The sequence below is a fragment of the Hordeum vulgare genome, chromosome 7H (genome assembly GCF_904849725.1).
Source record: "Hordeum vulgare subsp. vulgare chromosome 7H, MorexV3_pseudomolecules_assembly, whole genome shotgun sequence".
NCBI lineage: Eukaryota > Viridiplantae > Streptophyta > Magnoliopsida > Poales > Poaceae > Hordeum > Hordeum vulgare.
In genome coordinates this window covers 52,679,673-52,706,634 of record NC_058524.1, presented here as the reverse complement: position 1 = coordinate 52,706,634, position 26,962 = coordinate 52,679,673, and the positions used below count along the sequence as shown (strand labels likewise).

Below are 26,962 nucleotides of genomic sequence, written 5' to 3'. Positions count from 1 at the left end.
TGAAGTTAGAAATAGTTGAAAATTGATGATGTGGCTTTGAATGGTGCATTTTGAACCCACAAATGGTCTGGAGTTCAAATAATTCCAAAAAATGAATTCCCTTTTTAACAGATGAATTTTCGTATGAAACCCTCATACTTCGAAAGAGATTGTCCGATTTGTACACGAAGTGCGTCCAGTTTATGCCGCAACCCTCTCAACTTTTTAGCACATGCTATGTGGGTGAAATGATGATACCGTGCCAACTTTCAACATTTTCAGAGTTCATTTGTAGTGCTTTTCAATTTCTGGGTCACTTAGCTCAAACAAAATCAATAAATGAATGAAAAATACCAAATGAAGTGAGAAATAGTTGAAAATTGGTGATGTGGCTTTGAATGGTGCAAACTGAACACACAAACGGTGTGGAGTTCAAATAATTCCAAAAAAATGAAAGAATCACTGAAAAACAGTAAGTAGGAACAAAAAACTATATTTTAAAAAAAATGTCAGCTAATGGGCCACCACGGCGTGAATATGACTAGAAATCCAAATAGACAGTTTGGCTAGGATTCAGGCCCGCAGAAATTCCAAAAGCTAGTGACAGTTTAGGCCCGGAAGCCTGCATATGAGAGGAGCTCGAGACAGTGTGCGCACAAGCGCTTATAAACCACCAAACTTCTCGCTCGGCTAGCGAGGTGGGACCAAATATCTAACCGCACCGCGGTTGTGCCAGGCACAGGCCTTTCGTGTCGTTTTGTGGCACAAATCGGGACCAGAAAAGGACTTTAGTGTCGGTTGGTGGGCAAACCGGGACAAATGGCACCCTTTCGTCCCGGTTGGTTCCGCAGACCGGGAGTAAAGGTATCTTCTTCCCCGCCATTTGGCAACTGAAAATTGACCTTTAGGCCCGGTTTGCTGAGCCAACCGGGACGAAAGGGTGGTATTGGTGCCGGTTCAAACCACCAACTGGGACAGAAGGTTTTGGCATATAGGCGGGAGTTGTCGAAATTTCCCCCAAAACTCTCCCATTGCTCGCCACCCCCCACACCCCCGAGCTAGTCCTCGTCGTCGCCGCCCCCGATCCAGTCCACCTCATTGTCGCCGCTGTCCCCGAGCCCGTCGCCGTCGCCCCGAGCACGTCGTCGTCGCCGCCGCCCCTGATCCAGTCCTTCTCGCCGTCGTCGACGCCCCGAGCACGTCGTCATCGCCGCCCTCGAGCCCGTCTTCGTCGCCCCGAGACCGTCGTCGTCGTCGTCGCCGCCCCGAGCCCGTCGTGTATTGTGTTGAGTTTTATTCATATATTGTGTTGAGTTTTATTCATATATATGCATGTATTGACCCCTTCTTTAAATTAGATCTACGAGATGCGGGATCAACTCCTACCATATGATCGCATACGAGCAATTCAAGAGGAATTGGCGGGATTCTTTGTTGACCACGTCATACCTAAAGACGGAGAATGTCACGTGGATTTGTCATTGGATCTTAATTAGATGATGTTTTGGATTAATTGTAAAATATGTTATATTGTATATATGTAATAGCATCGGATAGATATACGAAAACTTGTTGTTCGACCAAGCATGGAGAAACAGAGGACACTTTTCTCTATTAACTAGCTAACATAATATGAAAACACTAAATTAACGCTCCACCCCCCCCCCCCCCAAACCCACCCCTCCCCCATTCAAAAAAAACCCCAGCTCCGGCCAGATGCTGACGCGTGGATGTCATGTTGTCCTGGTTGGTGTGACCAACCGAGACTAAACAACCTCATGTCCGGGCTACCCGTAGAGGCCACGTGGAGACCCTTCGGTCCCGGTTAGTAAGGGAACCGGGACTAAAGGTTATGGGCTTTAGTCCCGACCATTTGATCCCGGTTCAAGAACCGGGGATAATGGGCCTGTGGAATCGAGACAAATGAACCATTTTCTACTAGTGACAACTCCCTTCCTTCCAAAAAAAAGTTATATGTGGCGATCTGGTCATTTCCCCTTAATTACTAAAAGATTGTGATTATATATTATAGTGAAACCAGCTCGTGTGTTGGACCGTATACGCACATATAGTGAAACCAGCTCGGGTATGTCTAATCTCTCCCAAGCGCCAGCCCCTCTCGATTTGAGCATACTCACGACTTCGGTTGCAGCCACGTCCATTCCTTGTCGTTTTCGTAGGTACCTTGGTGAAACGTTAGTGGGGGTCATCTCCACTTGTCACCTACTTATTATCCCTATTGCGGCTCCTGATGGCAATGGGTACCCATTATCCGCATACCCAGCGGGTATTTATCCATTAGGGTGAGGGTATGGGAAAAAAATATTTATCCATGGGTAAACAAATGGTAAAAAGTATGCACCCGTTGGGTATTGCGGGTGCGGGCATGATACATCAAAGCCCATACCCACATACCTGGTATATATGACATGTGGGTGTGTGAACAAAGGTAATTCTGGAAAAAAAAGTCCCAAATAAATCTATTAGTCCACAGAGACGTAGTCACACGCCGCCTTCAGCCTCCTCGTATCGCTGTCGTAATTAACTCTAGAGGCTGGACTTCTCGACTCCCACGCCCTCGTTTCCTCTCCCATCTCCCGATCTCCTCAATCACCGCCCTGCGCCGCTCCTTGTCTTTTCTTCCTCCCATCTCATCTTCTCGTCACCTCACCATCTCCTCAATCTCCACCTTAGAAGTCACGACCTCACCTCACCGCCCTGCTGATTCCGACCAGCGGCTCTGGTAGCCATGGATTTTAGCGGAGGCGAGCTCCGCATGGGTGACGCCCTACTGGAGCAGGAGGAGATGGAACACGACGATCTCGCTGCGCTGGAGCTAAGGTCCGAACGCGAGAAGGAGAAGGAGAGCGTCGGAGAGCGGGAGGAGAGTGCTTCTCAGGCGACATCATCTCTCGCTGCACGACTGTGACATTCATTAAGCGGGCGCTTACAGTTTACCAACATATCTTTGTGTAATTTAAATATTAAAACTGTTGTCATATTCTCATGTTTCGCAATTTATTTTTTGAACTAGGATTTGGCACTTTGACTTGGAAGAACTTGGAGACTTTTCTTGGTTTTCTTGCTGGAGACGTGGAGAATTGAAGCAATTTATTAATGTGTGATAAAGTTAGTTATATTCTTATATTCTGTGTCATATGAACCTTTATTGTAATCGTTAAATTGCAGACTTCTAAAGTTGATTCTGACATGCCATGTGATTGTTTTGCACATGTATTGGCCGAAGTTAGAACTATATATATGTGTTATGCTTCTATGCACCTTATGTTAGGTTGCAACCTTTGCATTAATGTTATTGTAGAATTACATAGTGTTTTTATTTTCATATACATCATAGTATATCATGTTGAGTTTTTTTTATGGGTTTACCCGTGGGTTTTTAATACCCACATGGATGCGGGTATGGTATAAAATTTGTACCCAGACATGGGTGCGGGTACGGATATGGTTAAAATTTTAAGATATGGGTGCGGGTTTGGTTGAGCTCTACCCGCATCCAATGGGTGCAGGTGCCTTCGGGAATTGCGGCTGCCACAATTCCGGCGGCCATTTGTACTGGTGATCTACGCTGTGACGGCCACATCACGGTCTGCCATCTCCACAACTCACGCAACACGTGGCTATCCCTGCTATGGCCGCATGACGCGATATTCATAGTTGTATTAGTAACAAACCAGTTGCATCCCGTTTTGCTTGTCATGGGGCGTTCTCAGGTGTCATGACAACCCTTCATAGTTCGTGTGCCATGGCAGCTTTTTCGGTTGCCATGGCAACACTTTTAGGCCATTGCGACAATATTTAGTTTTTCAGTTTTTAGTCAAAGTTTTTTCAGTCCGTGCCGTTGTTTTTATACCAATTCTTGTGAATTTTTTTACATATTTTCTAAAACTATTTTGTAGTTGGACTGAAAATGTTACCATTGATGTTCTTCATTATCCGGAGTGATCAGGGATTCAACTGAAGTTGAATGGAGCATGAAACCAGATATGCCATCGACACATCTAGTAGCGAGGATAGGTCTTTTTCATTATATGAAGATCTACATCCCGAGGAAAACCATCTTGGTGGGGATGCAGCCGACTATGATGACTTGAGTGGCGTGTATGTTGACTGATAACGTATTATGGCAAGCAACTACATGACAACTTAAATGTGATTGTTTTACAATTTGTAGGTGTACGTTGGTGGTAATAATGAGCAGAACGATATCAAGGAATGTTATGCTAATAACAAGAGTCAAATATGTTCAATATTTTTTATGGCAAGCAAGGATATGACAAATTGCATGTTTTTTCTAATTGTGGAGGTGGATGCCTCTTCTCGTACTGGGCATGATGAGCATGGCTATGACGGGGAATAAGACATGGACATTGGGTATGGTGAAGATCTGAAATAGGCGATGGCTAGGTATTTGAAGATAATGACTATGATGTTTGGTTCTAAAGCAGATGCGTGTGAGTTTTACAACCAATATGCAAAAGATCATGGCTTCAAAATAAGAGGGCGAAGGTGAAGCAAGAGAAAGGTCCTTCGTGTGTTTTACGCTTCACGCGGTTTCTTTGCTCTAGGGCAAAGAAATGGTAAAGTAAGTTCTTCAGCCAAGTGTGACTGCAAAGCACATTTCATTGTGAATCTTGATATATCCTGTGGAGTTTGGTTCATCTGGAGTTTTGTTGGCGATAACATCCATGTCCTTGCTAGACTCGACGAAGTCACATATCTTTAGTCTCATAGAAAGATCAAGGCATTCCAGTGAGCTTAGATATTAGCAATTGAAGGAGCTGACATCATAAAGGACATCATTATGGATAATTTCATCAGCAGATATGATGAGTATGGTAAACATGCTTTTGGAGGCAGGATGTTTACAACATGAGTTGTCGGGAGAAGAGGAAGTTGATTGAAAATGATGATGCTGGCACAACCATTAAGATTATGGTAAGGAGAAAGGAGAAGGACCCGATTCCTTTTCTGAGAACTAGGAAGATGCGGAAGGGTGTTTTAAAAGTATGTTCTGGTGTGATGCCCACCATGTGAGGACTATCAATATTATGGTAATGTAACCATTTTTTATAGTACTTACAGGATGACTTAGTATGATGTGCCATTCATTCCTTTCGCTGGCCTGAACAATCATCGTAACACTATCATATTTAGGTGCACCATCTTATCAAACGGGGCCGAGGCTACCTATATTTGGCTACTTGAGGTATTCATGAGAACAATGTGTCAACAGAAGCCAAAGTTGGTAATCGCCTAGGAGCGACGATCAGAGCTATTCGAATGGTCCTTCGAGATGTGCGGCACCATTTATGTGTGTGGCATATCGAAAAATATGCAGAAACACCTTAATCATTTGTCCTTGAAGGAGTCAAGGTCTCTTTTGTACTATGCCAGTTCATGTGCCACCTTTGAGAAGTGATGGAGCGTGTTTGTTAAAATGATACGTGGATAAATCCAAAATTTGCGTGAGTGGGATGTATAAGAATACGAGGCTGTGAAAACCTATAGGAGTGAATGTTTGAATTCATGCCTTCGCCTTCACCTTGACTTTGGTATGACCCTAGTGGATTTGATTGTGCACTATGAGAGCTATGTTGTTCCTCTCCGTTAAAACGAGGCGTGAGAAGGCTGCACGGCTTATTAGTGTTTACCACTTGCAATTATTGATTCCAAGAACATTGAGGTGGCTTCTTTCATGCAATCACTTCTAGGAACTTCTACATGAAATAAGATTTGACAACGGTGCCGCACATTTTGCATGAAGATTTGAAAACGGTGCTGCACATTCTCGATCACTTCTACATTTTGCGAAAAAGATTGACGAGTTGGAGGTTTCGATACACTCGTGGAAACTAGTTCTCAAAGATTCATGGTGGCATGAAAAAAGTAACCGTTAATACATCTTTATTGTGGATTATGCACATGGGAACTCTGCAAAAATTATAAAATGTAGATGTCAGAGGATGATTCGCGTGGGGCTCCCTTGGAAGCATACCGTGCATGTATTAATGAATGTGAATTATCTACAGTATCAAAGTGTTGCGTTCTTCGACAATCGTAAAAAAGACAAGAGATGGATCGCGTGCTAGGCGCATGAGCGATTAAGTTAAGATGGGGCTCGTCAAAGGCAAGGGATCGAGCCAAGTACAGAGATTTGGGTATATTCTGGGCTGAAACTTTCCACGTGGAATGCAATGAACCATTCTTCACTACAGAAAATAGCTATTTGTTGACATGAATGTTCTTTGCTGTCAGTTTGTTGTCGAGGTAGACGACAAAGGCTTATTTTGCCATTACGGGAAGACGACAAAGAAAGGCACATGACAAACACGTGCTTTGCCGTGAGTTAGCTGAAAGGCTGACAGCAAAGATAGATAAATGTTGACGGCAAAGAAGGCAAGACGACAAATGGGCGCTTTGCCGTCAATGATTTTGTTGGCTCACAGGAAAGGATGGACACGTGTCCAATTTAGCGTCCGGTAACAATGTCGTGGCTTTGCCGTCATGTTTTCTGAAAGTAGGCATTAAAATTAAGTGCTTTGTCGTTTGTTATTTTTATACTGACAGCAAAGAAGAAACACACTCACGTGGATCGACCACGCAGGTCATTGACGTGGCCGCATCAGATCGGCTCACCCCACCCCACAATTAATCATGGACAAGGTTGATGTAGAGGCCCTCCGTTATCGATCCCTCCTCTGACAGGGCACCGAAACAGGGATGCAGATGGGCACACGGTAGTATAGAGACTAGTGGCGGCGAAAAAAGTGTTTCACGAGGCTTTGAAGGATTTTTGGAATATTTTGGAATTTATAGGCCAGAGTGGGACATTAGGAGGCACCAGGAGGGGCCAACATAAATTAGGGCACGCCACCCCCAGGGCGTGCCCTGTTGTGTGTTGCCTCCTCATGCAACCTCGGTCTCCTCCCAATGCTTCCAGGTCTTCTTTTGGTTCATAAAAATCGTCAAAAAGTTTCGTGGCAATTCGACTTCGTTTGGTACTGTAAATCTGAAAAGCCAAAAACATGCAGAAAATGGCAACTCGCACTGGGCACTCGGTTAATAGGTTAGTGCTAAAAAATAATATTAATTGGTAAATAAACACCCAAAGCGTATCCTAGAATGAAAATATTATAGCATGGAAGAATAAAAATTAATAGATACATTGGAGACGTATCAGATATCTCCTCATGATCATCATCTAAGACCACCACATCAACATTGCCTTTCTTGGTCTTCTCATCATCATCATCATCACATTTCTTCCATTTATCCTCATCCTTCAACACTTCGTGGCAATGGGGCAACACACATGCTCTCCCTCTCTTAACTTTGCCTTTATTGGTCTTCTTTTCTTCACCACGAAACAAGCTTTGTGCAATATTGTGCTACAAACAAAAAACAAGTTATCACTTGAAACACAAAAGATGAAACATGAACATGGAACATATAGAAATGACACTTATCCAATCTCTATCATTAGTGTCGCGTCGGTTTATCTTGTCAACCAATGACATTGCCGCTTCCCACCTTTGGCAATATTTGTTGATCATCGACCACCGGGAGTGAAGAGATCTATTGGTGTGCTCAATCCCACTCTTGTTTTTTTTGCATCAAAGTACTCCTTCATCCTATCCCAATATGTATCTCTAGTTTGGTCACCCCAACGGTGCCATCCATAGACACATTCAACCATGTATTGCATAGCAAGTTGTCTTTGTCCATGGTGTAGTTGCACGCTCTTCCTCTTGGTTTATCAACCATACCCCCACCATCATCATCCAGTTCATATTCATGATCATCTTGATGCTTTTCGTTGGTTTGAGACCAATGAGAATTGTTGGATCCAACAACCATAGTTGACAAATATGTGTCATCATTGAAGTATTCACTACAAAGATGACAAGGAAAGCAATATCAACCTATTCATATGTACACATTTTTAGCAACAACAAAAAAAGGAAATGATCTTACCTTACAGGAATTAAATCAAACACCATTTGGGCATCCATCGCCAGCGCAACAAACTGTGACTCCTCAGGCGCTTCCGACAGCAGTGACAGAGGCGGGGTTAGGGGCGTTGTTGGTTTCATCCTCCCCGCCACTTTCTTGTTCATTTGGCCGGCCGGCGCCAACACCGTCATTCTCGCCACCATCGGTCAATTGAGGATGGAGCTCCGCGTCTTCAAGCTGAGAGGCGTCGCGAAGCCACCCTGAAGGTTCGACCGGGGCGCCACGAAAAGGCCGTGCGCGAGACCGTTGCTTGGGGCCAGTGCTCCGTTGGCGGAGAAATCGGGGGTCGACTGTCGTGGATATAAGCCAGATAGTAGAAGTTTAGGGTACGAAAGTAGAGGGCAGAGTCCTAGCTACAACAAGGTTGTATGAGTTCAGGCCCCTCCGCGATGGAGGTAACAACCCTACGTCTCAGTGCTCTTGGAGCTTTAGTGTCGAGTGGAATTTGAATGTTACAGAATGCGAACCCTTGTGCTAGAGGAGAGGGGTGGCTTATATAGAGTGCGCTACCCCTCATAAGTGTCCAGCCTTCAAGGGTGTAATAAGTGGGATTGAATGCATACGTTACAGGTAACGTATGCCATAAAGGACATTAACTACAGTAGTCCAACGTCTGACCATTAGCCTCGTGATAACCCACAAGTATAGGGGATCGCAACAGTTTTCGAGGGTAGTGTATTCAACCCAAATTTATTGATTCGACTCAAGGGGAAGCTAAAAAATGTTCTCAAGTATTAGCAATTGAGTTGTCAATTCAACCACACCTGAAAGATTTAGTATCTGCAGCAAAGTATCACTAGCAAGGTAGTATGATAGCAGCAGTAGCAACAGTAACCTGTAGCAACAAAGTGACAGCAGTAGCAGCAATGTAACGGCAGTAGCAACAGAGTAAGAGTAGCAGCAGTGACAGAAGTAGCGGCAAAGTAACATAGCAAGGACCAGTAGTAAAAGACTCGTAGGCATTGGATCAGTGATGGATGATTATGCCGGATGCTATTCATCATGTAACAGTTTTTTTGACCGACTACTGTAGGGAAACACCCCACAGTTCTTAGTTTTATTGATCAATATGTACAATAATTACAGTCAGGGGAAAAGAATGTACAGGGGTGGGGTAGATATTACAAACCTCAAGGAGGTAAAAAGGAAATCCATTTCAAGAGGGCCTCCCTCAGCCTAGGTTTAATTCTGTAAGCTAAGAGGGAAAAATCATAAATAAAACCAGACCTCCATCTCCTGAAGCTAGGCTGCTCATTCCTGAAGACCTTAGCATTCCTGACAGTCCAAACGTTCCAGCATGCAGTGAAGACTGTCTGTGAGAAAAAGGGGTGGGAAAAGTCCTTCCTTGCTGCAAGAGTGGTAGTGTACATGTCAGATCCCTACCATAAGATCTGCAGATAGGTCCATATCCTATTGCTAAAAGAGCAGCTGAAGAAAAGGTGATCTCTGTCCTCCTTGACCTGAGCATGACAGAGAACACATAGGTTGGATTCAGAGACTTTCCAATGACTGCGTTCAAGCATGTCCTGTGTATTGAGTCTGTCCATAATAAGAATCGAGGCAAACATCTTGATTTTGATTGTACAACAGCTCTTCCAAATCCAACAGAGTAAAGGATTAGGGACAATAGACTTGTGCACATGGTTGTAATATTTTTTAGCAGAATAAGATTTACTATCAGAACCCCAAAGCCAAATATCTTTGGTGTTTGGGTCTCTATGTAGGTTTTGGACTAGACAGCTGACTGTTTGAAACTCCTGATGAGCTCTATCTGATAGAGGTAGATGAAAGAGATTGATCATGCTGTGAGTGTGGTCAGCTTGGAAGACTTCCTCAATAGTACAAAAAGAGTCCAGAGCAAAAGAGAATAATCGTTGAAACCTTTGTGCCAGAGGGGTGATAGAACCATCTACAACCCAGGGATCAGACCAGAACAAGAATGTGTCACCTTTGTTGGGCACAACATAAGAAACAGCTCTGAAGTTGTCCATTTTTTGCAAATATCCTTCCACCAGAAAGAGCCACAGAGAGAAGTCCCCTCAGGGACAGTGTTGTGGTAATAAGTATCCTAGATTACCTTCACCCAAGGAACATCAGCTTTGTTAAGAAATTTATCTACATGCTTGAGAAGGAGAGCTTCATTCTGAATAGCCAAATTCAAAATGCCCAGACCACCCTCATCTTAGGCCTGCACACCAGGTCCCATGCAGCAAGAGAAGGGGCATGATCCTGACCATTTTTCCTCCACAAACATTGCCTCTGAATCCTTTCCAACTGTTTAAGTATGCCAGAGGGATATCCATACTGCACAGGAAAATAGTGGAACAGAAGACAAAGCAGAGTTGAGATATTGAAGCCTTCCCCCTTGAGCTAGAAAAGAGGAGCTGGCAGAGAGCTTCCTCTCCATATTGTGCACCAAGGGCATGAGGTCAATGATTCTGGGTTTAGTTATACCAACAGGTAGTCCTAGATAGGTGAAAGCAGGAGATCCAGTCTTACAACCTATTGCATCAGCCAACAGGTGAAGATGATGTTGATCAATGTTAACTGGTAGCACGGCAGATGTGTGGTAATTCACCTGAAGACCCGTGGACTGTGAGAAGAGCAACATCATTGCCTTGAGCTCCAGAGGTTGTGATTTATCAGCAGGCAGGATGATAAGAGTATCATCAACATATTGGACAATTGGAAAGTCCTTGTCATGAGAAGGAATTGGGAGTTGCAGCAAACCATCATGTAACAACTTATTAACCAGGGTTTGGAGGAAATCTGCAGCTATTGCAAAGAGAAGAGGGGACAAAGGGCCCCCCTGCCTGACCCCTCTTCTACACATGAATTTTTTCCCAGGAACTCCATTAACAAGGATGGAGGAAGATCCAACGCTAAGTAGCTGCTGAACCCAAAGAAGCCACTTGGAAGGAAAGCCTTTGTGCTGCAGGATTTGAAGAATAAACTCATGTTCTATAGAGTCAAATGCCTTTTCAAAATCTAGCTTTAGTATGACAATAGGCCTTTTAGACGGATGACATTAATGCAAGTACTCAAGTGTCCAACCCACAGAGTCCTGAATGGTCCTAGACTTAATGAAGCCATACTGGTTCTTATGAATGTATTTCATAATCTTGAGCTGAAGTCTATTAGCAATCATTTTGGATAGAAATTTGAGCCCCATACCAGTGAGGGAGATAGGCCTGAAATCACCCACTTGCTCAGGAGATCTCTTCTTTGGCACAAGGGTGATGTAAGAGGAGTTCATGTTTTCCAGCTGGGTTGGTCCAGCATGAAATGCAGCAGCAAGTTGGTAGAACTCAAGGGAGATGATGTGCCAACACTTTTTGAAAAAGAGTCCATTAAAACCATCAGGGCCAGGGGCTTTGACAATTGGCATTTCTTTGATAGTTCTGTCCATTTCCTCTTTGGTAAAAGGTTCAGTCAGAATTGATAGTCCTTCTACTTTGTGAATGAGAGCCTGGAGATAAAAAAACTAGATTGATGCCATGTGAGGTGCCCATCCTCTCTTTGAAAGAAGACCAGAAGCAAGCAACAATCTGTTCATGTTCAGTGATGACTGAACCATCAGGCAGGGAAAGAGATGAGATGGAGTTTTTCCTATATCTCTCAGTGGCCATTGCATGAATTTTTTTGGTGTTCTCCTCCCCCACCTTAATATGTCTGATTGTGGCTCTCTTTTTCTAGTACATAAACTGCAAATGTAACAAGTGCTCCAAGTGCAACTTAACAATTATCCTGAAGTTTGCTTCTGGTCTGTATAGTGATCTGAGCTCTTCTAGATCATCAAGACGGAGTATTACCTTATTGCATTTGTCAATAACAGCTTTTAGTTTGGACAGGCTGGTTTGCCATTTCCTAAGAGCATGTCTTAGATGCTTGAACTTGTCCATGGTGATAGCTGATATATGTCCCTTTATGGAAGGAATATTCCATGAGCTTGCAACACATTCCAGGAAACCCTCCATTTCTACCCAATAGTTTTCAAACCTAAAAAGGTAACTTTTGGGAATGGTTGTGTTAACTGAGACCACATAGGGAACATGGTACTTAGCTAGAGGAGTCACTTGGGTCAATGGATAGGAAGATATCCAATTAGCAGAAGTGAAGAACCAATCAAGCTGTTCAAGCAGTGGAGAGTCTTGCATGTTAGACCAAGTAAAAGATCTTCCCTTGAGGGGCAGTTCCAAGAGGCCAAGGTGCCCAATAATCTCATTGAAAATGAACATATCATTGACATCAGCTCCTGGTAAGTTTCTGTTGGTAGGAGAACGAATGAAATTAAAGTCCCCAACCTACAACCAGTTATCCATTACTAGTATTTGGAGGTGATATAACCAGCTGACAAATTGGTCCCTTGGCTCACCCTGACAAGGGCCATAAACATTGACAAGAGTCCAGGATTCAGAAGTGTGATTGGAGATGAAGGACACAATCACCCCAAATGGCTGCACTGTTACCAGAGTACCAGACAACACTGAGGAATTCCAGAGAGTAATCAAGCCACCCGAAGCACCCCTCGAGGGGGTATAAGCAAACTGATCAAAACGTTTGGGACAAAATTTTCTGACACCCGAAAGTCAATATTTTGCATTTTAGTTTCTTGCAGATAGACAACTGTTGCGAGGCTCTCATCAATTTTGTTGCGCACTGCTCGTTGCCGTGAGTCTGAATTCAGGCCCCGCACATTCCAGCATAGGACAGGCCAACTTCTAGTAGAACGACTATCCATGGAAAAGTAATATAGTAGCAAAAGCATAGTTACGTAGCAACTCCCGCAGCCAAGATCCAGCAAAGTACCACAACAAGCAAAAGAGCCCATAACATGTCTCAGAAAAACAGGAAAATAGATACATTAATAACATTTGTTCAATCATGAGAGGATGTAGGCTTGGAGCTTGCCGGATCTTCCATAAGACGATCCACAGTCAGCTTGTCGGGGTTGATGCCAAGACTTTGGCCAACAGCCTAAATCACCCGGACAGGAGTTGCAGGTGGGAGAGCTTCATCTTGTTGCGCCTGATCTACCGGGTCCTCCAATGGCTTGGCCCGAGTCTTCCTCTTCTTTGGCACCGACAGTGGCAACTCCTGCAACACAGGCTTAAAACCATCTCTCTTAATTGAACCTCTGGTACAATGACGCACCGAGGAGTCAACTATTGGAGTCGCCTTCTTGCGAGCAGCCCTCTTTGGAGCAACAGGGGAGGCAAACACCTCACCACCTGTCAGTACAGCAGTGGAGATGGAGGGGACTGTAGGGGTGTCGTCCAAGTAGATTACGGCTGGTTCAGCCTGCATCTCATCAAAAGTGAAGGACCAGGATCGCTTGGGCAAAACAATTGGCAACATGGGAGGCAAATGCAGGTGATGAGGAACATGCAGGGAGGATATCTCCCCCTTAAGCTTGTCAAAAGCACGAGCCCATGCCAGAGCAGGGGGGAGAACAGGCCCAAGCATGACGCGTGCCGCACCAACAATCAGAGTGTCAGAACGTACCGGAGGCTGTTGGTAGGGGACAATCGCCAAGGGGTTGTTGTCCTCGTGGGCTTCCTCAATTGCAGCCTCATCAGCAGCTCCAAAACCTTCCTCATGTTGTACCTGAGGATCAGCAGGCTGTGCAACAAACCCCTCAGGTGCAGCGTCAGTGTTGTGGGCCTCTGGACCAGCACCTTCTGTAGCCGCAGGAGCCACCATATTTTCTTGTGGAACAAGGAAAACCTCCTGAACAGAGTCAGAGGAGGAGGGTTGATCGATTACCATCGATTCTTGATCTTGCCCTGGGGCAGCAGGCTCATCTGCACGGACTTTAGGCTGCCATCCCCAGCCGCCATCAACGGGAGGCGCCTCCGGCATTGGCGGCAGCGGTGGTGGCGGTACTGGTACAACATTCCATCCAAGCGCAGGGAACGGCGGGAGGGCAAACATCAGATTATCATTGATCAACTGTCCAGGGAGAGGGTGGGGGTTGCCATCCAAAGCCATGTGATCCTCATCATTTGGCATTTGCTCAGCAAAGCCAGCCCCCAGAATAAACACCGTTGCAGTCCAAGAAACCCTCGCACCCCCCCACACAGCATATTCTGAGAAGGTAACGCTTCGAGGAACCAGGATGTCATCAGGGAAAGAGGCAAATATGATCGAGCATGCAATAAAAGGGTCATCACTGACCCAATGATGGAATCCTCCAAAGGTGTTGACTACCGCACGAAGATCATTTGTGTTGCGGTAATCCAGGGGGACCCCCAAGAACATCAGGCAGCCTTGACGAAAGCCAGCAGCTCCCCTAAAACCAACTCCGGCGTTGTGATGCATACACCAAACAAAAGAATCGTTCCCCAATGCTTGAGGTACCATCTGGACTGCGGTGAAGCTTTCACCCGCATCCCGGAGCTCTAACAGACCCACCCCCTCAATCCATGGTTGGGCCGAACGTACATGAAAACCCCTATCAGTCAAGAGCTCAAGGACTTGCTGCCGTACCTCAGCAATCTGGTCCATCGGCGGAGCAGGCATGGCTTTAGCAATCACGTATTGCTCGAAGCGGCGGGCAATGGGCATCGTCGGCGTGATGAAGGAGCGGGGCAGTCGGTCAGGTCCGCCGTCGATGATGTGGTGCCCCGCCGGCAGAAAGCGTGTAGGGTCAAGCTCAAAGTTGGCCATGTCCGGCAGAGAAGCAGGAGGGTCACGTGTCAATGGTGGTGGCTTCGATGGCGTTCTGGGAGATGATGGAGGTGATGGGGGCGATGTTGTTGGGGAACGTCGCATGGGAAACAAAAAATTTCCTACGCGCACGAAGACCTATCATGGTGATGTCCATCTACGAGAGGGGATGAGTGATCTAAGTACCCTTGTAGACCGTACAGCAGAAGCGTTAGTGAACGCGGTTGATGTAGTGGAACGTCCTCACGTCCCTCGATCCGCCCCGCGAACAATCCCGCGATCAGTCCCACGATCTAGTACCGAACGGACGGCACCTCCGCGTTCAGCACACGTACAGCTCGACTTTGATCTCGGCCTTCTTGATCCAGCAAGAGAGACGGAGAGGTAGAAGAGTTCTCCGGCAGCGTGACGGTGCTCCGGAGGTTGGTGATGACCTTGTCTCAGCAGGGCTCCGCCCGAGCTCCGCAGAAACGCGATCTAGAGGAAAAACCGTGGAGGTGTGTGGTCGGGCTGCCGTGGAAAAGTCGTCTCAAATCAGCCCTAAAACCTCCGTATATATAGGTGGGAGAGGGGGGCCTTGCCTTGGGGCTCAAGGAGCCCCAAGGGGGTCGGCCGAGCCAAGGGGGGAAGGTCTCCCCCCCCAAACCGAGTTGGACTTGGTTTGGTGGGTGGGAGTCCTTCCTTCCCTTCCCACCTCCTCCTTTTTTTCTTTCTCTTTGATTTTCTTCCAATGCGCATGGGGACCTTTTGGGCTGTCCCACCAGCCCACTAAGGGCTGGTGCGCCACCCTCAAGGCCTATGGGCTTCCCCGGGGTGGGTTGCCCCCCCGGTGAACTCCCGGAACCCATTCGTCATTCCCGGTACATTCCCGGTAACTCCGAAAACCTTCCGGTAATCAAATGAGGTCATCCTATATATCAATCTTTGTTTCCGGACCATTCCGGAAACCCTCGTGACGTCTGTGATCTCATCCGGGACTCCGAACAACATTCGGTAACCAACCATATAACTCAAATACGCATAAAACAACGTCGAACCTTAAGTGTGCAGACCCTGCGGGTTCGAGAACTATGTAGACATGCCCCGAGAGACTCCTCGGTCAATATCCAATAGCGGGACCTGGATGCCCATATTGGATCCTACATATTCTACGAAGATCTTATCATTTGAACCTCAGTGCTAATGATTCATATAATCCCGTATGTCATTCCCTTTGTCCTTCGGTATGTTACTTGCCCGAGATTCGATCGTCAGTATCCGCATACCTATTTCAATCTCCTTTACCGGCAAGTCTCTTTACTCGTTCCGTAATACAAGATCCCGCAACTTACACTAAGTTACATTGTTTGCAAGGCTTATGTGTGATGTTGTATTACCGAGTGGGCCCCGAGATACCTCTCCGTCACACGGAGTGACAAATCCCAGTCTTGATCCATACTAACTCAACTAACACCTTCGGAGATACTTGTAGAGCATCTTTATAGTCACCCAGTTACGTTGCGACGTTTGATACACACAAAGTATTCCTTCGGTGTCAGTGACTTATATGATCTCATGGTCATAGGAACAAATACAACAGTAGCAACAAAATGACACGATCAACATGCTACGTCTATTAGTTTGGGTCTAGTCCATCACGTGATTTCCTAATGACGTGATCCAGTTATCAAGCAAAAATACCTTGTTCATAATCAGAAGACACTGACTATCTTTGATCAACTGGCTAGCCAACTAGAGGCTTGCTAGGGACAGTGTTTTGTCTATGTATCCACACATGTAAATGAGTCTTCATTCAATACAATTATAGCACGGATAATAAACGATTATCTTGATACAGGAATTATAATAATAACTATATTTACTATTGCCTCTAGGGCATAATTCCAACAAATGTGACGGGGAGGAACTGCTCGATAAGCTTCGCGGTTTCCCCAAAATCAGCAGCAGTTCCCGAGATATCGGCGGCTGGGAGGGTGGTGGGGCTCTTGCGTTTCCAAGTGAGACAATTATCACGCCTAAAAGCATCGCAGCTGGATTTGGTATGGACCACGATGCTGCAAGAGGAGCAGATCAACATGAGCGAGTTCGGGCAGGCCGAAGCAAAGTGGCCACGTTCAGAACATTTTGAGCATGATAAAATTTCGTCCACCATCTCATTAATAAAATCGTCAAACTGTCGCTGGGCCTCCTGCGACGAGGGCAGGCTAGCAGTATCATTGAAATCCTCTGGCCCAGTGGAGAAAGAAGTTTCACATGCACAAGGTAAATCAACTCGTGCAGTTTCAAACGGACCCATAGACCCGTGTATCCCGAAAGGATATCCCGTATCAGTCGTTAGAATCCCTGTAATATCGCTATTTGAATTTGAACTGCCAGGAATTACAGAATGGATACCCGACGGATTGACCGTACCAAATGAGATGTGAGGCGTCGCCGACGTCCACCGGAGCTACGCCGGTGGCGGGGCACTGATAATAACACGCTCACGAGGAGGCAATGAATATCCGGCATCTTGTAGTGTAGTAAGCTCATCATTGTGACAGGGCAGCGATACCCTTTGGAAACCTCGTATTTCTGAAGGGTTGCAAAAGACAACTTCTTGCGAACCAAAGAACTCGATTAATAACATGATTTCCTAGGTCTGGAATGGATTGCCATCAGACCTAAAGAAGCCCTTCTCTTAGAGGGACTAACCAAAATCCATTCTGCAGCACATTGTTTCTTCCAAAGAAAGAATCCACGATGCCAATTAGGTCAACCATTGCCCCAAAGATGAAAAAAGCACTTGAAACTTGAGCACTTAAAAGAACATAGATCAAGAATATGAAAGCGAACTTGCTTTGAGGAAACCATGAAAGAGAAGACCAAATCAGTGAATTTTGAGACCATAAGCTCCACAGCCGAACCACCAATGGCCGCCTCTAGGGCCGCCGCAACTGAATCTTCCGAGAGCCTGAATGTGTGGCGACCAAACGAGACCACCATGATGAACGGCCGACGTCGAGGGAGAGGATGTACCGGGAGTCCGTAGTGATAAAAACACTTCATCCGCAAAAGAAGCCCCATGGGAAAAATCCAGATACAACGTGGAGCCACCCATGCTAGCCATAAAAACACACCAGCTTGGTCGAGATAGTGCACCTGTGATGTTGGCCGGAGTGGAATAGGTATCCACCGGCTAGAAGGCCAGATCGCCATGGAGAGATAAGTAACTAGCTCGAGTTCGTCAATGTAATGTAGGCATGTATTCCGTATGTAGTTATACGTGCTAAGGGAAATGAACTTGCATGACATCTATTATCCATCCCTCCCGTGGCAGCGGGGTCCTAATGGAAACTACGGGATATGAAGGTTCTACTTTTAATAAAGAATCGGACCAACGCATTAACAGTTGGTGAATACATGAACTCCTCATACTATTGTCATCTCCGGGAGTGGTACCGGCTATTGTCACTCCGGGGTTGCCGGGTCATAACACATAGTAGGTGACTACAACTTGCAAGATAGGATCAAGAACACACATATATTGGCGACAACATAATAGGTTCAGATCTGAAATCATGGCACTCCAGCCTAGTGACAAGCATTAAGCATGGCAAAGTAGTAGCAACATCAATCTCAGAACATAGTGGATACTAGGGATCAATCCCCGTCAAAACTAACTCGATTAGATGATAGGTCTCATCCAACCCATCACTGTCCAGCAAGCCTACGATGAGATTACTCACGAATGGTGAAGAGCATCATGGAATTGGCGATGAAGGAAGGTTGGTGATGACGATGGCGATGATCTCCCCTCTCCGGAGCCCAGAACGGACTCCAGATTTGCCCTCCAGAGGAAGAACAGGAGGTGGCGGCGCCTCCGTAGCGTAAAATGCGATGAAATCTTCTCCTTGATTTTTTTCCAGACGAAAGAGGCTAAATAGAGCTGAGATTGGAGGCGGTGGAGCTTTGTGGGCCCCACAAGCCTGCCAGGCGCGACAAGGGGGGGTGTCGTGCCTGGTGGGCTTGTGGGCTCACAGCTCCACTTCCTCCGTTGATTCTTGCGCCAGTATTTTTTATATATTCCACAAAAATTCTCCTTAAATTTTCAAGTCATTCCGAGAACTTCTATTTCTGCGCAAAAACAACACCATGGCAATTCTGCTGAAAACAACGTTAGTCCGGGTTAGTTCCATTCAAATCATGCAAATTAGAGTCCAAAACAAGGGCAAAAGAGTTTGTAAAAGTAGATACGATGGAGACGTATCACCTCGCTAGAGTGGCTTCTGGTCTTCAATGTCGACTGGCTTCTGGTCTTTACCGAGTGGAATCCAATCGTTGAGTATTAGGTAACCTTCCGAGTGGTTCCTTACCGAGTGGATCAAAGGTTGTCTTAATCCAGTCGGTAAGTATCTTGTGACCCTTAAGCTAATAATGAGGTGCCCTTGGGTAGGACTTATAGGTCAGGCCTATGACCCTACCCTAGGGCTATAACCCCATCATTAGCCCCCGAATGGATCGAGGTTAGAGCGGTGAAGGTGCAACTGTCAATCTTGGTAAAGCAGACTGAATTTGAATGTTCTTCAAAGTTTCACCGAATTGGATGTCGATTGCAATCCTCATCATTCGCCTTGATCAATTCTGCTTGGCATAAAATATTCGAGTGGATTCGAGGATCTGAGTGAGCAAACGAAACGACGCGTCAGACAAGATCTTTGGATGTGACCAATCGCCCTATGAGTTCCGGATTTTCTGGGATTTGAAAATTTCGGTTGCCACGCGTTACGCGGTGGTGACGTCATCGCTATCAAGTGTATCTCGTCGCCTTGATTCTTGTGCCTCAATCTCCGCCACGTATCTTGCGGTGGCTCGCGAAGAGATAGGCCAAGGGTCCACCTGACTACAATTAATATGTCAACTAACGACCTTCTATCACTGACACTCGCGGAATTGGTCGTAAATCTACGACCATTTGAGACCAATTGGTCGTAAGCTATTCGGAGGGGTCCTAACCCCAAAAACTAACGACCTTTTTCATCAGAAAGGTCATAACTTCCTTACTAGAAAAGGCCGTAAAGCAGATAGCCCTGTTTCGCTGCCTAATTTGTAGCTAGTTACGACCAATATAGATGGTCATAGCTATGACTAGGTGCCACATCATCAGTTTTGCCTACGTGTCATGTCCATGTGTTATTTTTTGCCTAGTTTGTGAAGCAACCTACTATTCTGTCATTCCAAAAATTCTCGAAAAATACTCATAAATACTTTGGATCATATATTCCTCAAATATGTGAAAAACCTTCCTTCCGTAGTTGGAAAATAATTCAGCAATATTCATTTTCCTATTCTGTTCAGAATAGCACTTTGTGAAGGAAGTGTCACTTTGGCATGTCCAAATGGTATAAATTTTTACAGTGCCTTCATATGCCATAATTAACATCATACACCAAATTTTAGCTCAATCCATTGGTTCATTTCATCCCAGCTTCAACATCCATATTTCTGCACAGTGTGGTACTTTGCAAAGCAAGTGTCACCTAGGTTCATCCATTTGAGCTAAAATTTTGGCAAGAGAGTCTCCTTAGTAGATGATCATCCTCAGCGAAAATTTAGGCCCCTTGTCTATGTGCATTACCCGCACCGCTAATCAAACACTTGGCTCGTAATTCATGGTTGAGCTTACTTCGGTCTCCTCGTGAGATTCTTCTATTGTATTCTTCTTCCTGACACCTATCGAGGGAGTGTCTAACCCACTAGACATGCCTATTCCACCCAGAATGCGTGGCAATGCAACGGTAACACGGTGACCACGCGACTCACATGCAAGTTCACGTGCTCTGGAGTTGGGGCCCTCGACCACCATCCAAACCTCGGCGTCAAGTCACCACACCATGCAATTCTTACTAAATAGATATTTATGTACCTATAATGATTTTCGGGAAAAAATAATAGCCAATTATAATGCAGCTGCAGTTCAAATTTGACCCGCTTCCTGCTGAATCGGCGGCAATTTGTCCTTTTCACTAGAGGTGGACAAAAGCTTTTAACACCCAACCATTTTGTCAATTGTACATTTAATATGGCCTATTATTTTAGAAAAATGATTTGGTACAATTTTGAAACGAATGTATGGTAGGTCCTTCACAAAAAAACTCATTTCGGGCACTTGAAAAATGGAAAATGAATTTTTCATACAAGGAAAATGAAAACTTCTTAATCAACATTGTTTGCCATTCCAATATGCACCCTTGTGCATAATATTAGATCGTTTCAACAAACTATGTCATAAATGTGGCCAAAAGATTGATCATTCGGCTTGAAAGCCATGAATCTTCACACACAATAGCCCATTTCTGAGAACATTTTTTTAAAATAATCACCGTATTACAGTTTATTATTTTTCCTGGTTACTTGGTCACATATTATGACACAACGCGAAGGTTTTGCATTTTTTTAATTTGTTATGCCCGTTTCAAAATGCGGTCGAAACGGCGGGCATGACCGTCCATAGCTAGGGGTTGAATCTTGCCAAAATTTTGTTGGATCTCTTATTAAATAGATACTACTTTATCTAAAAATGATTTTAGGAAAAAATCATGAGAAAACTATGAGGCACCTCTAGTTCAAATTTGACCCGCTTCCTGCTGAATCGGCGGCAATTTGTCATTTTCACTAGAGGTGGATAAAAGATTTTAACACCCAACCATTTTGTCAATTGTACATTAAATATGGCCTAGTATTTTAGAAAAATGATTTGATACAATTTTGAAACAAATATATGGTAGGTCCTTCACAAAAAAAATCATTTCCGACACTTGAAAAATGGAAAATGAATTTTTCATACAAGGAAAATGAAAACTCCCTTAATCAACATTGTTTGTCATTCCAACATGCACACTTGTGCAAAATATTAGATCGTTTCAACAAACTATGGCATGAATCTGGCCATGAGATTGATCATTTGGTTCAAAAGCCATGAATGTGGCATGCCCATTCCTAGCTAGTTGTTCGATCTTGGAAATTTTTTGATGTTTCTATGATTAAATAGATACTTTTGTACCGAGAAAAGATTTTTGCAAAAAATGAAAAGCAATCTATGAGGCAGGTGCAGTTCAAATTCGACCCGGTTCCTGCTGAATCGGGAGAAATTTGTCTTTTACACGAGAGGTGTCTCACAACTTTTTACATCCAACCATTTAGTCGATTGTATATTAAATATTACCTAATATTTTAGAAAAATGATTTGGTCCAATTTTGCAACAATTATTTGATAGGTTATTCACAAAACCCCTTACTTTTTAGCACTTAGAAGTTTTTAAGTGACACATTTCTCTAACCAATGAGGATGCAGTATCACTCTCCCACGGATCACCCTACCGAAGGCATCTGAGCCGTCCACGTCCTACAGATCCAACGTCTCCTCCCTCTCCTACCTAAACCTAGCGCACGAAACACCCGCCTCCTTACGTACCGCCGCCCTCTCTCTCCCTCTCCCAGATCCAGATCGAGGCCACCGACACCTCCGGTGCCCACACCCCTTGTGTCTATCCTCTCCCTCCGCCTCCGATGCGGCCGTCTCCTGCCTAGTCCTCGTCCTTCTATGTCTCCTCATCCGCCCAGTCCTCGTCCTTCGCTGCGGCCTGCATGCTGGAGGAAGCTGGCGGCTAGGACGGCCACAGAGCAGAGGGAGGTTGCGGCACACACGCAGGGTGAGGACCATGCGCGATCGATCAACACCACCAGCGGGAGGTTTCATCCTCCCCCCGACTCGACGCAGCAGCCAATGCAGGAGGCCGGCAGCATGGAAGGGAGCACGATTGGAGGCAGATCCGGTGGGGACTTCACTGGATCCGGCCAGGGCGGACCGGATCCCGACGTCGCGGCTCCATTTCTGGCGCGAGAGAATAGTTCCCGGCGACGAACTCACGGATGGACAGTCGTAGCTGGCGGCTCGCATTCATGGCGTTAGGACGACTGCTCGGGATAGAAGCGCACGGGCGCGACGAGGAGAGGGGCACGGGCAAGGGGCGACCAGCCTGGCTGGCTCTCGTCACGGATCTGCAGGAGGCCATCCAAGCCAAGAGTACGTCTAGTCACCTATCTCCTCCTTCTCGCCAATGCCTTCTGCCTCTAGATTTGAGTTTGAATCTGGAAAACACTAGTGCCCGCGACCGCAATTCAGTCACTGTGTTGACCGGATGAGTTCACCCGGATGCTGACTTGGTAAACGCGTCAGTGAACAAGTAGATATGCTGAATGTTAGCACCGTGTTTGGTTCATAATAGCACAGTTTGACAGCCACATCACTGCAAGGGCTGCTGTTTCAGTAGGTGTTTTGCTCTCCTTGATTGCTTGCTTGACCTCATCTGGTAGGGCTCCTTTTGGCTGGTGCAAGTTGTTAGGATCCTGTCTAGGTAGGAGGGAGTTAGCCGTCCACATCTATATATGCACTCATAATCTCCATGATTCTTTTTCTTTCTTTAAATATAAAAAACACTTTTATGCGAGTATTTCAGTTAATTACAGTCCTTCCGGAGAAGAAGTTACAGAAGGATAACTGAATCAGAGCACAGAACGTGGGTAGGTGTTGTTTGGAGATCAATTTGGCTAATATTTTTCACAGTTTCAACTGTGCGTTTCAAAGAACAGTCATGAACTACAGTGAAAAACATGTCGTGGCTCCCTTGGAAAAGAATTAAGTTGCTGTTGCAACCTAATTATGTTTATTCATAATCTATTGGAAGCTACTTGATCTCAAATTGCAACACGGATACCTTTAATACGAGAAGTACATAAAATGTAGCAGCAAGTCTCTCACAAACTCTCAAAAAGTTCTATATCGACATATCACTCACATTTAACTTTGCGTGAGCGGGAATACATTTTGTGATTGTGATTGTGATGGATATGGTGTCTGTGGTTGCTAGGAAGTTGTGGACCCTGAAGTCCAAGAAGGCGGTGACGGTGCAGCGGAAGGCCAACCCCTCTTGCAGGATCTGGTTTGTCTGCAAAGGAAACCTCATCTGCACTAGGTACGCATATGTGGCCGCAGGGATGGATGCCTTCCCCTATACTCTTGATCCATATAAAGAACATCCACAAGGGCAAGGATGGGAGCAGGCTGAACTTTGTAGTGCCAAAACTGGTCTGAATGCTCTCAATTCAACTTTAATTTCCAAGGCTTGATTTAACTGTGCCTTGGTTCGGCCTAAGTATAGTTGGCTGAATCTGTGTGTTTCCTAATTGTAACAATATGTGTAGTTTAGGATTGTTGGCATTCAGAAGCTCCTGCTTGTTTCCATTATGACTAGTTCTTCACATGAAATTTCTACTAATTCATAGTTCATGAAATATAACTGATGCTAATATCAAGTTGTTGCCGAGAAGAAGGCAATGTCTCTTACATATGTATTTGTGCTAACTTACTACAAACTGCTAAATGTTGAATAGTGAGTTATCATTCTCTTAAAAAAGAGAGTGCATTTTGGATGTGAGTCTTTTATCAGCTAGTGCCACTTTCAACAACTTTTTGTTGATTTTGCTGAATCGATTACTTATTTTTCCGGAATATACTAAAGTCAGGGAGTTTTGCATGGCTGATACTAGTAATGTAGTTCGATTTTGAGTTGTGTGGAATCTGAAACTGTTGTTTTTTGCTTTGGTTCTGATTCGCTTTGTTGTCGATGTTTCTGTGCGAGCGCAGGCTCGTGGTGAAGAACTGCAAGGCCGAGCAGGACCTTTCGGGGGTTTCTTAGCAGGCAAGCTACTTGTAATGAACTATTTGTAATGCTAATAGTTTGTGTCTTAAACCCGTTCGTGGGCCTTTCGGGGGTTTCTTAGCAGGCAAGCTACTTGTAATGAACTATTTGTAATGCTAATAGTTTGTGTCTTAAACCCGTTCGTGGGCCTTTCGGGGGTTTCTTAGCAGGCAAGCACTGCACACTGCAGATGAGCTTCTTCGTGCTTGCATTCTGCAGCAACTTATTTTCATTCAACATTTTAGATAAACTGGTTCAACATTTTACATGAATTTTTTTTGAATCATTTTTTGATTGTAGTAGTTGGTCCAATTGGACTTGTACTCTTAATTAGTACTATTATTAAACTACCAAGGGTTTTATGTTGTAGCTAATCAACTTGTACTTCCCAACTTGTGTAATGCACGGTGCGGCTGTATTCTCTAGTTTAGCTTGTAGGTTGTGCTTTGGGAGTTTGGTAGGCCCATCGCTAGTTTAATGTGCTGCTGTTGTAGCCTGAATTTGCTCTGTTTGGCATTTTGGTTAGTCTTAGTTGTCAAGTTTGAACACTCATGTTTAGCTTGATGACTTTTAATATTGTGAATATGAAAATTCAGAGGTTGTACTGAAGTTCCATGCATTTTATTCTGTGTCCTGAGCTTACCTTTGTATCTCCGGATTTTTTATTCATCTGTTACCCTTCCTTTCACTGTAGTTTATCTTCGTACAGAAATCAATCATGGCATTCTTCCTATTTGCATTTTATTATGTTTTTAAAATTCCCTAGCACAACTACATATAAGAATGTGGGTATGTGTTTTCTTATTTCAGTGTCTATAGGCATCTATGCATTTGCATGATGTTGAATTATGTGCTATGGAATATACATTAGATGATTTATACTGTTCTTCTTCTCGACTAATCAAATGTGCTTTGTTTTTTCAGTATGGATACCTAGGTCAAGCTTGCGGTGGTGAAGGTGATGATATGGGTTTCCTATCTTCAGAAGTAAAATGTTTGCTTGCTACCTTCTTTAGGGTACTGTTTTCTAATCAAATTGTTGAACACATGAGTTATTTATACAAATCATGTGCTATTTATGGTTACTCCACCTTCTTGATTACTTAGCTGAATTATGTTTTGTGTACTAAACAACATGTGTAGTATTTGGCTTCCATGTACAAACATGATAAGTATGTATACTTCTTTGAGGTTCAAATTCTACAGATGTTGCATAATATTGGTGTCAAAGTGCCTCTCCTTAGGGATTGATTTAAACCGCGTATGAGCTACTAAAACAATTGTTTTGCTGTTCAAACATGAAATTCTAGTTCTTTGTTTCAAACATCGAAATGTTGTTTACCTTGTCCTTCTATGCTTAAATGGTAAAAATTTCGCATTTATAGGATTGTACACCTGATGTGATCGGAGTAGGATTTACTTGCTGCTCACAATTACTACTTGTATTCACTGATTTCTATGCCTCATTTTGCTTGTTTTACTCTCATTTACACAGACAAACTGCCTACAAGTTAGTGTGCTGTTAGATTTTCTTTTATTTTGTTCTTAACCATTTTGTCTGATAACTTGCAAATGTTTACCTTCATTCGCGTTTCATCGCAAGGTCTAGGACAAAGAAGTCAGGAGAAGCACAAAGTTCTTGATCATTGGAGCTAGTTATTGTTTTGGTTTTTTAGTTGTGTTACCTGATGTGAACTAGTTTTGATTGTAAACCTGATGCGAACCATGTTTGATTGAAATGTGCCAAGTTTAGATATGTTTGATTGTATTCATGATGTGACAGAGGTTCAAGTTATAATGGTTGTTTGACATATTTTGTAATTTCTGATGTGTGGGACCAATTTTGAGATCAACATGACATGTGGGACCAGTACAAAAATAAAATGGCTAAAAAAGAAAATCAATAGAAAGTAAAAGGCCACAACCCAAAATAAAAAAGGCTAAAATGTTGGGGATTATTGGGCCAGGCCCATGCAACTAAGCAAAATAAATAGAAAAAAAATATTAAATGGGCTGGATTAATGGGCTCGGCCCATTTAAAACACCGAATTGGACCAGGCTGATTCTATGCCACGTGAGCTTGCCATGTCAGATCCGACGTGGCGTGGGCAGATTGCTAGTGACCAAAATAATTTCAATGCTTTTGTTTGGTCGTAAAGTCCTACGACCAATCCAGAAAAAAGGTCGTTATAGTTCATTAGAGACCACTAGCTTTTGACCGTTTGTTTTTGGTCGTAAAAAGATCGCAAATGGAAATCAGTGACCATTCAGTGACCAATATTGAAGGTCGTTAGTTGACATATTTCTTGTAGTGCTGCCAGAGACTCAGTCGGCGGGTTATCAAGGCTTTCGGCACTAGGGTTTTGAAAGGCATCGTCTTCTTCCTCTCCTCTGCTTTACCTCCTCCTTAGCCACCAGCGCACACATAAGCGACCAATCTCGCCGCTGTCACTATGACGAAAGGGCAGACCGGCAAGCTAGAGAAGACGAAGAAGAAGGGCATCGCCAAGTCGAAGAAGCAAGCTGTGCCGCCGGGC

At 44.5% G+C, this 26,962-nt stretch overlaps 1 long non-coding RNA gene across 2 annotated transcripts; it reads left to right on the top strand.

Annotated features, from left to right (window-relative positions):
- The first annotated feature begins 22,120 nt into the window (after positions 1–22,120).
- On the top strand, positions 22,121–25,439 carry LOC123409056. Of its 2 annotated transcripts, XR_006612825.1 has the most exons (4): positions 22,121–22,750; positions 23,595–23,699; positions 24,371–24,436; positions 25,350–25,439. It is a non-coding gene; the product is annotated as an uncharacterized LOC123409056 (long non-coding RNA). The 2 variants fall into 2 exon arrangements; XR_006612826.1 differs by lacking the exon at positions 24,371–24,436 and having other exon boundaries at positions 22,126–22,750.
- The last annotated feature ends 1,523 nt before the right edge of the window (positions 25,440–26,962 follow it).